The following is an 11,129-nucleotide window of genomic DNA, read 5'->3' as shown; positions in this document are numbered from 1 at the left end:
CCATCGGGAAGGGGCCTGAGTGGCAGGTGTGCGTACCCGGGCCCCTGGGGGGCCCCGCTTCAGGTGGGCCCGGGTGCTGCCTTCCCCTGTCTCGGGATCCACGGACCTCACGGGGGTCTGCCCCAGAAAACTCGGAGGGAAAGGACCATCGGTAAGGGGCTGAGAGGCAGGAGTGTACCCGGGCCCCTGGGGGCCCCGGTGGGCGGGCCCCGGGTCTGCCTTCCCCTGATTCCGAATCGCCAAACCACTCGGAGGTCTGACTGACCCTCTCCCTAGTAATCCGGAGGAAAATTACCCCCCTTTCTTGTAATCCGTGCGCACGAGGTGACAGAGGGGACCCAAGGCGCGAATGTACCTGACCTCCTGGAGCCCTCGCTGGGATCCGGGAGGCAAATGGACCCTCATCGAGACTTCCAGGCGAGCCCGGCCATCTGGTCGCCCCATAGGAAAGCATTGCGCGCGACCAGATGGCCAAAGGGAAGATTGCTAAATGGGACGTGCGCGACCAGATGGCCGAGGGGACAGGCGCGACCAGATGGCCGAAGGGGAAAGTTACCACCAGATGGCCGGGCTCGGAAGGGAAGGTATCTGGTCGCTCTGTGCCCCAACGAACGAGTGAGCGGGTGCCGGGGCATGGGGGGCCGGAGGCCCAGGGTCCCCAGCTGGGCCCCAGCCATGGAGGCTGCGTGGGGGACCCGACGGGTCCTCCGACCCGGGGCCCGCAGAAAACCTCGACAAGCAGGGGAGGCCTGCACGGGACCGACAGACCCCAGTCCCGGGCCCTTGGCAGAGCGGCAGACCGGGGGAAGGGGCCTGGGGCCGGGTACCCCGACCCGGGGCCCAACCGAGCCCCTGGACCCAGCCAGGGCTCCCAGGCCCGGAGGCGCAGGGGAAGCCTCCCCGGGCCCTCCGGACCACGCCCCGGGCACCCACGCGGCAGGACCCAGGACGGAGCCCGGGGTGGGGAGGCAGCCCTCCCCGGGGCCCCCAGGGGCCCGGCCGGAGCTCCTGAACCCAGACGAGCGAAGGGAGGCTCCCCGGCCACAACGGAACCCCGTCCCGGGCCTTTGGCAGTGCCGCAGGCCGGGGGACGGGGCCCGGGGCCGGAGACCCCGACCCGGGGCCCGACCGGGCCCCTGGACCCAGCCGGGGCTCCCGGACCTGGAGGCGCAGGGGGAGCCTCCCCGGGCCCTCCGGACCCCGCCCCGGGCACCCTGCCACGTGGCAGGACCCAGGATGGAGCCCGGGGTGGGGAGGCCGCCCTCCCCGGGGCCCCCCAGGGGCCCAGCCAGAGCTCCTGAACCCAATCCAGCGAGAGAAGGCTCCCCGGCCACAACGGAACCCCGTCCCGGGCCTTTGGGAGGGCCGGGGGACAGGGCCCGGGGCCGAAGACCTCGACCCGGGGCCCGACTGCGCCCCTGGACCCGGCCGGGGCTCCCGGGCCCGGAGGCGCAGGGGGAGCCTCCCCGGGCCCTCCGGACCCCGCCCCGGGCACCCTGCCACGTGGCAGGACCCAGGACGGAGCCCGGGGTGGGGAGGCCGGCCCCCCAGGGGCCCAGCCGGAGCTCCTGAACCCAATCCAGCGAGAGAAGGCTCCCCGGCCACAACGGAACCCCGTCCCGGGCCTTTGGCAGTGCCGGGGGATGGGGCCCGGAGACCCCGACCCGGGGCCCGACCGGGCCCCTGGACCCAGCCGGAGCTCCCGGGCACAGGGGGAGCCTCCCCGGGCCCTCCAGACCTCGCACCAGGCACCCTGCCGCGCGGCAGGACCCAGGACGGAGCCCAGGGTGGGGAGGCCGCCCTCCCCGGGGCCCCCAGGGGCCCAGCCAGAGCTTCTGAACCCAAACCAGCGAGGGGAGGCTCCCCGGCCACAACAGAAGTCCGTCCCAGGCCTTTGGCAGTGCCGCGGGCCAGGGGACGGGGCCGGAGACCCCGACCAGGGGCCCGGCCCCTGGACCCAGCCGGGGCTCCCAGGACCGCAGGCGCAGAGGAAGCCTCCCCGGGCCCTCCGGACCCCGTCCCGGGCACCCTGCCACGCGGCAGGCCCCGGGACAGACCCGGGGCTGGGGCGGCATCCGGGCCCATCCAGCTGCCGGCTGAGGACCGAGAGGGGTCCCAGAGTACCCTGTCCCTAGTAATCCGGAGGAAGGCTACCCCCCTTTCTTGTAACCCGCGCGCTCCGGGTGACGGAGGAGACCCAAGGGGTGAACGCACCCGGCCTCCTGGAGCCCTGGCTGGGATCCGGGAGGCGAATGGACCCTCATCGGGACTTCCAGGCCTGGCCCGGCAATCTGGTCGCCCCATTGGAAAGCCTTGCGCGCGACCAGATGGCAGAGGGGAAAGGAGCGACCAGATGGCCGGCACATGAAGACTCCCATCTGCCATAGCGGTAGGGCTCCCGCCTGCCCACCCACCCACCAAGGGCTCGGGGGGACTCTGCTTCCCGGGGTGGGCTCGGGGGACCCCTGCTTCCCGAGGTGGGCTCGGGGGACCCCAGCTGGGCCTCAGGCACGGGGAGGACCACCGGAACTCTCGGGGGCCCGGGCGCCCAGGGGAGGACTGCCCGGGACCCGTGGAGCCCGTCCCTGGGCACTTTGACACGCCGCAGGCTGGTGGAGAGAAGCCCCGGAGGCCTGGGAGGATGTTGCCCGGGCGTAGCCCATCTGGTCCCCGGCAAGGAACTGCCAGCCCCGGAGGGGTGTTCCGGCATACCCTTCCCCTACTAATCCGGAGGAAGGCTACCGTCCTTTCTTGTAACCCGCACGCTCCGGGTGACGGAGGGGACCCTAGGCGCGGACGCGCCCGACCTCCTGGAGCCCTGGCTGGGATCCGGGAGGTGAATGGACCCTCATCGGGACTTCCAGGCCGGCCCACCATCTGGTCGCCCCATTGGAAAGCATTGCGCTCGACCAGATGGCCGAGGGGAGAGGTGCAACCAGATGGCCGGGACTGAAAGGACTCCCATCTGTCCAACCCTGAGCCTTCGCGCTAGGGTTCCCGCCTGCCCACGCAGGGCTCCGTGGCTGCAGGGCTCTGGGGCTGCAGGGCTCTGGAGCTGCAGGGCTCCGGGGCTGCAGGGCTCCGGGGCTGCAGGGCTCCGGGGCTGCAGGGCTCCGGGGCTGCAGGGCTCCGGGGCTGCAGGGCTCCGGGGCTGCAGGGCTCCGGGGCTGCAGGGCTCCAGGCTGCAGGGCTGCAGGGCTCCGGGGCTGCAGGGCTCCGGGGCTGCAGGGCTCCAGGGCTGCAGGGCTCCGGGGCTGCGGGGCTCCGGGGCTGCGGGGCTCCGGGGCTGCAGGGCTCCGGGGCTGCAGGGCTCCGGGGCTGCAGGGCTCCGGGGCTGCAGGGCTCCGGGGCTGCAGGGCTCCGGGGCTGCAGGGCTCCGGGGCTGCAGGGCTCCAGGGCTGCAGGGCTCCGGGGCTGCAGGGCTCCGGGGCTGCAGGGCTCCGGGGCTGCAGGGCTCCAGGCCTGCAGGGCTCCGGGCTGAAGGGCTCCAGGGCTGCAGGGCTTTGGGGCTGCAGGCCTCTGGGGGGGCTCATAGACCCCACGCTGGGCCTCAGGCATGGGAGGCCCGGTGGAGCTCCCGGGGCCCGGACACCCGGAGGACCCATGGAGCCCGTCCTGGGCCTCGCCGCGGGCTGGAGGAGGGAGCACCGGACGCCCCGGGGAAGTGTCGTCCGGGCTTGGCCCATCTGGTCCCCGCCTGAGAACCGCCATCCCCAGGAGGGGTGTCCCGGCATACCCTGCCCCTACTAATCTGGAGGAAGGCTACCCACCTTTCTTATAACCCTTGCGCTCCGAGTGACGGAGGGGATCCTAGGCACGGATGCGCCCGACCTCCTGGAGCCCTGACTGGGATCCGGGAGTCAAATGAGCCCTCATTGGGACTTCCAGGCTGCCCGGCCATCTGGTCGCCCCATTGGAAAGCATTGCGCGCGCGACCAGATGGCCGAGGGAAAGGTGCGACCATATGGCCGGGACCGAAAGGACTCCCAGCTGCCCACACCGAGCCATAGCGGCAGGGCTCCCGCCTGCCCTTGCAGGGCTCCGGGGCTCTGCACCAGGGTCTCTTTTCCCGGGCAGATGGACACTTGGCAGGACGTGGGATCCCAGGCCCTGACCAAAAATCAGGAGGCCCGGGGCCGGTCCCTGCTTCTCAACGCAGCCAGGCCGGGGAGATCGGGTAGCCTGCCCAAGCACGAGGGACCCCAGTCCCGGGCACACGGTCCATCAGGTTGTGCGCTCGTTTTCCACAATTTTGTTCAGAATAGTGCGTAGTTGCGCTAGGCAAAGTCCGCCCAGCCCTACTCAGGATGTGCTCTTGTTTTCGACAAGTTTTTTTCAAAATTCTGCGTAGTGGCGCTACGCAAAGTCCGCCCAGCCCTAATTGAAACAGCATGTTTCAGGACAGGACTGTGTACCTTTCTCAAAATATTACCATAGTTTGCTGTTCAAACAGGGCTTGCGTGTCATTAGTGCTTTCATTTCATAATACCTTTAGCCATCAGGGCTCGGATTGACAAACCCTTTGCATCAGGTTTGTGTTAGAAAAATAACCCAATGTAAAGTGTTCAGGTTGTATTTACTATCCAACACAAATTGGGATTTGCGTTGCATAGGAGCCCAAAGTAACACAAAGGGGTCTATTAGTATGGCAGGCAGAGACACCACCGTGTTGCCAGAGGTGGCGTAAAATGCTTTTTTACGCACTCCAGCAGCGGTCCTCACCCCCGCCATATTAGTATGGCCAAACATAGCCCATTTCCCGACCGCCGCGGTGCGACGCGAACCGCCATCAAACTGCACCTGCCACCGCGGCGGTGGGAGCCAATGGAGACTCACCGCCATGCGGAATAACGTCCCGACCCCCGTACAAATCAGGATGCCCCAAACAGCCAGTCGCACCGCAGTGAAGAAACCACCCAACCAGAGACGGCGGAAGCACCACAGCGGAGCGTAAAACCAGAGTCCCGGTCCCTTCCACCCGGTCTCGACCGCAATGGATCCAGCTCTACACGTCTTCCCAGTGCTGTACCTGATACATTACCACCAAATCATGGAATGTCGCGGACGCCGCCGCAGGTACGCAATAACACAACTCCACACACAACCACAACACACAACTCATGGGCCGATATAGGGTTCCTGTCCACACCAGACACCCTGGTGGGGACAGGAACACATCCACAAGTGTACCCACACATGTCCTACCTGTCACCAAATCACCCCTCCGCATCCAGGTCACCCATCTACCGCGATCATGAAGTTATGTCCCGGTCACGTCACCGCAGCGGTGAAGACGTGGGAAAACATGCGCACAATGCAGAAGGCAGGGCCAGCGCCAGGCATGGGCAGTGCACAAAGACCACAGAGCCACACCTCCACCCTCCACACACTATGCCCCCCCCCTTGAAGGGACATGCCATGTGCCCCTCCTCTACCATGCACAACAAGAAGCCAGGTGACCCAACACCCTGCACCACATTCCAAACAACAATAGGGAGACAGCCACAGCAGGAGTGGCTGCAGAGGAACACACAGCACAGAAGCACAGGGCCAGGGCAACCCATACACCACCACAACACCACACACATGGCAAGAAAACTGAGTCCTAGCAGATAATGAACAATTACTTCACTGGACACACAGCCTGCCAAGTCACACATACATACCACACACTGACACACAGCCACATACACAGACCACATGCCAGCAGCAATGGAGTACAACATATAAGAAAGCTAAAGTGAGGTGCCCACAAATGGAAGGCCAAGGAGATAATTACCAAGCATGTGTACATCACATGCAAGACAAGGAACATATAACTACACCCTCGGCCCATCAAATCACACATGGCTGCCACAGTGAGTGAAGTCAAACCACAGTCACCTACCTCAGTCCAACAACTCAGGAAGACAGCAAGGCAACCCATGTATAGGCACAGGGATGAAAGGAAGGCCCTGAAGTCAAACAGTGAACAGCCACACATATGTATCCAACTACTTGACAGGAGTATGTCAGCAGCACAACACACAGGGCACATTGACACACCATGACTGTCAAACACAATTAGAAATCTTCACACATAACCCCCACCCCCCTCCCCCCCATCACTCCTGCAGCACACAACACCAGTGTCAGAAACACAGAAGGGTGTCAATAATGTCCAGTCAACATACAGACAAACAATCACACTCCCTGGGGTTATCTACAAACATCACATACACACAGGGATGCCAGAACCAATGTTTGCACAAAAACCACAGCCAAACACATAACTCAACAAAAACACACACAGAAGCACAACAAGACCAGGCATGACCTGTGCAGCAAAACTGTAGAAAGGCAATGGGAGCACAGACAGAACAGGAGTGCACAACCTCATCAGTCAGGAACAATGCACAGACAACATACCACAACACGGACAAGAAGTGCACCATCACAAAACAATCATGGGCACAAACTGGGACCAATGGTCCTACAATGACACACAGACAGACATACCACACCACCCATCAAGTCAACATGATGTCACAGTGTACCACATGCCTGCACATGCACACAAATGACAAGAGACAGCTCAAATATGAGAGGAGAAAACACCAAGGATGCACCTAACACAAGCACAGGGACTAGAATAGACCTAAGTTCATGTGACAGGCACACAAGTAAGGCACACCACACTGGCAACACACATCTGAATGAAACACACCACACCACCAAAACACACACACTGACATGCAATAGAACACCACACACAGAGCACCTGTCAGCTGCACGAGACAACACAACCCAAACACTGCACACAGCCACATCAAACACACAACAGATGCACATGCCAATAAATCACATTGCAAACACAGCACGACATCAGGGGATGCACACCAAGCAAGGACAAGGCAACATACACCCACAGCACTGCATGCACACCAAGCAGTGTGTGCACGCCAAACATACAAGTTCCACACAGATATGAGTGACACACCATGAAAACCCACAACAACAATCAAAACAGCACACTGACAACATCACACTCAGGAAGTGAAGCAGTACCTCAGCAAACACACATACACCTAACCCATCACCCACAGATGCACAAGTCTGGGACACCAAAGTGGAAGCAACCTGACCAGAGGACTGTGCAGCGCAAACAGTTGAACTGCATATGAGCAACCATGACTGCTAAACAGTACAAGAAAATCATATAACCAATTGGGAAAATGTCCTGAGTGGCACATTGCTCCTGTGCAAAGATCTGCACCACAAAGCACAGTGTCACAAATGAAGTGATGGGGAGGCACACACACGGGCAACCCAAGGGGACAGCTGACATGAAAGTGAAGTGGTGTGTACATCAGTAGTGGACATGGCAGGAGAGTACCATATACAAGGAATCTGAAGCACAGATAGGGGATGGTATGACACCACACACCACATGCAATACTGGAGGCAATAAAGCCCCATGTGACAGCAATGCATGAGAAAACACACCCACAATGTCAGTGTGGCTGAGCAGGTATGCACAGTGACCACAAACAGCATCAAGACACATGGATGATCACCAAAACACAACACTGAATTGCCGGTCACATACTCTGCATACTCGCAATTGCCAAAAACAACAAGTAGGAGTCAGCCAGAACAGCAAGGACACACCAACACACTGCACAGTGCACAACGTACAACACACACACGTGCTCACAATCACAGGGCTAAACAATCACATAAACAGGCACTCTACTCCTGGGTGACACGTGTGTAGTTGACATTGCAGGGGCACACACACATCAACACTCCCGACAAATTCACCCCTTTCACACTGCTCACTTCTTGACCACCCAAGTGCACACATTGAAAGTAACCCATGTGACTAGGATGACTGGCCATCACAAGATGACTATACACCTACACTGCTGGGCACACATAAAGTAAGATCCCACAGACATGATGACCCCGGCTGTGGATAGAATCCCACTCTGTGCTGGCAGTGCCTCAAAACCTGGCATGTGTACAATATAGCTAACATGACCAAAGAATGATAATGGCGATAGTATTTGATCTAAAACCACCATCATGGCACCCACAAGTATCAGAGTCAGGAAGAGCTGAAGTCACTGTCCCCCCTGTAAAAACTAGACTAAGTGAGACAAGTCATTGGCAATGTTGAAGTGGCATACAGAGCATGTGGCACAGTAAACCATACACGCACAGAAACAACTTTAATCAGTAAGGACACTGACAAAACAGACAACAGGAGCAACTGTCTTTATTCACATACTGCACAGATAGGCACCAATATTAGACAAGAGCAAGGCCAGTGGCCAGCACAAATTGCAGAGTAGTTACATGAGAAGCTGCACAGGCAAGTGGCAAACAGCAGTGAACAGCAAGACCAGTGGCCAGCACAAAGTGCAGAGTAGTTACATGAGAAGCTGCACAGGCAAGTGGCAAACAGCAGTGAACAGCAAGACCAGTGGTCAGCACAAAGTGCAGAGTAGTTACATGAGAAGCTGCACAGGCAAGTGGCAAACAGCAGCAAACAACAAGGCCAGTGGTCAGTCTAATGTGCAGAGTGAGTCAAGGGGAAGCTGCACAGGCAAGTGGCAAACAACAGTGAACAACAAGGCCAGTCTAATGTGCAGAGTGAGTCCATGGGAAGCTGCTCAGGCAAGGGACAAACAGCAGTGAACAACAAGGCCAGTGGCCAGTCTAATGTGCAGAGTGAGTTCACGAGAAGCAGCACAAGCAAGGGGCAAACAGCAGTGAACAACAAGGCCAGTGGCCAGTCTAATGTGCAGAGTGAGTCCATGAGAAGCTGCACAGGCAAGGGGCAAACAGCAGTGAACAACAACGCCAGTGGCCAGTCTAATGTGCAGAATGAGTCCATGAGAAGCTGCACAGGCAAGGGGAAAACAGCAGTGAACAACAAGGACAGTGGCCAGTCTAATGTGCAGAGTGAGTCCATGAGAAGCTGCACAGGCAAGGGGCAAACAGCAGTGAACAACAAGGCCAGTGGCCAGTCTAATGTACAGAGTGAGTCCATGAGAAGCTGCATAGGCAAGGGGCCAGTCTAATGTGCAGAGTGAGTCCATGAGAAGCTGCACAGGGAATGTTTGCGACTGTACCCTGCCATGGTCAGCAACACAGTCATTGGGGTAACAATGGGCAGTACAGGCACCGCTGTGGGAGACACAGGTGGTTGAGTGTTACTACCACTCAGACTTGGCTGTCAGTCTGACTGGGAGCTGGCTGTGTGTTGGGGACAGTTGGAGGACTTGACCGGGGAGAGAGAGGCCCAGCTGAGGTAGAGGCATCAGTGGCCTGGGATGCCGGAGGGCTGCTTGGACCAGGTGGTGTAGTGGGAGGTGGAGTCATGCTGCCGCGGAACACAGTGTGGGTGGGAGATTGTGGAGGGGAGCCTTTCCACTTCTTGGGGATTCTAAATGGCTTCCCTGTCTTGGGATTAATGGAAAGTGGTGTGGACACAACAGGCACACTAACCACCAAAGCTGCATCAGGTACAGACAGTGGCCCTCCCTCTGGGGACTTGCTGGATCCAGCGGTACGCTTGGCCTGGCCTTTCCTTTGCCCTTCCATCCCCTGTTTACCAGGTGTTCCCCTATAGTGCCCTTCTTTCCCTGCTTCACTGGGCTTTGGATGGGAGTCGAGGCTGTGGGTGAATCTGCCTTGGAGCTCTTCTTATATGTACTTTTAGCTAGGGCTGCTGCTGCTGTGTGCTGTATCTTGACCTTGAGGTCTGTTGTGTGTGGTCACTATTGTCAGATGTGGCCTCTGGCAGGGGGGTGGACAAAGGGACTGGAGCTGGACTCCGAGATTGTGCCAGTTGAAGGGCTGCGTCATTGCGGAGGACAAAGACTGGACAGTCTGGTGTAGCCCACCCACATCTGAATGTATGCCCTCCATGAAACCAACCACCTGTGCCAACTTTTTGTTGTGGTCTATGAAGGCATTGAGGAGAGCTGTCTGGCCCACACACAGATGGCGCAAAAGGTCAACAGACTCAGCACTGATGGCAGCAGGGGGGACAGGGGCAGCAGTGCCTGGGGTGAAGGACACTCTTCCCTTCTTACTGGTGTGAACACGGGCAGCACTGGTGGAAGTAGCTGGGAGGGTGGGCACTGTATGCTGTGTGGTGGAGGAGGAGGCAGAGTCCACGTTCCCTGTGCCCGCCAACATGGATGCGTCACCGCTGGCGTCAGATGACGTTGAGCTTTGTGTCTCTGGCTGTGATTCCTCCAGCAGACTCCTGTACCCCTCCTGCAGCTGTTGTGCTTGATGCCTCACCACTGGTGTCCGTCCCCTATCCTTCCATGCCCGCGGGAGATGCTGCATGAGAGAGAGATGTAGAATCAGCTCATAGGCATCAACAGAACAAACATATGCAAGCAAAGCATCACTGAAGATGATGAAATCGACATGTTGCACACCACACTGTGCAATAACATTGTGCGACCTCAATTTTCAACTCGAATCATGCGTGTCAACAAGTAAACCAGGCATAAGTGAGCCATGTGATGACCACACAGCGCAATATCCTGCCGGTGGCTCCATTCAACCAGACACACAAATAGCTCTGAGCACACCTAAGGCCCTGATGGGGGCAACGATGAACCCCACAACATGTTGCCACTGTCAGATCTGGATGGAGAAGAAGGTGACAACACAGATACAGACTCCAACATAACATTCCACAATGGCCATGAGCTCATGCCATCCACCATGTTGTACTTTGGGGCACAACTACTGTTGCACATTGGCGTCAGATGTCTAAGCCTCACAAATCTGAGGTCAGGCAATGCACGCATTGATGAAAACACACTCAGATTAGGCACAACGCCGTTCCCTTCCATGTGATTTACCAGACTACCTCAATGCAGACGATACCTGAAGCCCACGACTCAGAATACTATGTAAAGGCCCAGTGCTCAAATTACATTAGGAAGTACAGGGAGGGCAAATGCATGACAGCTGCACCCAGCACATAGGCCACTTACATGCCACTGCATCACACTACCAACATCACATAGCCCAGCGCTAGCCCAGGCTGTGTACACATGCAGCCACTCACAGCCAAAGTCACCCTTCCCAGAATACAGGCTGTGTCATGGCCAAGA

Source organism: Triturus cristatus, chromosome 9 (assembly GCF_964204655.1).
Source record: "Triturus cristatus chromosome 9, aTriCri1.1, whole genome shotgun sequence".
NCBI lineage: Eukaryota > Metazoa > Chordata > Amphibia > Caudata > Salamandridae > Triturus > Triturus cristatus.
This window is presented reverse-complemented; position numbering follows the sequence as displayed.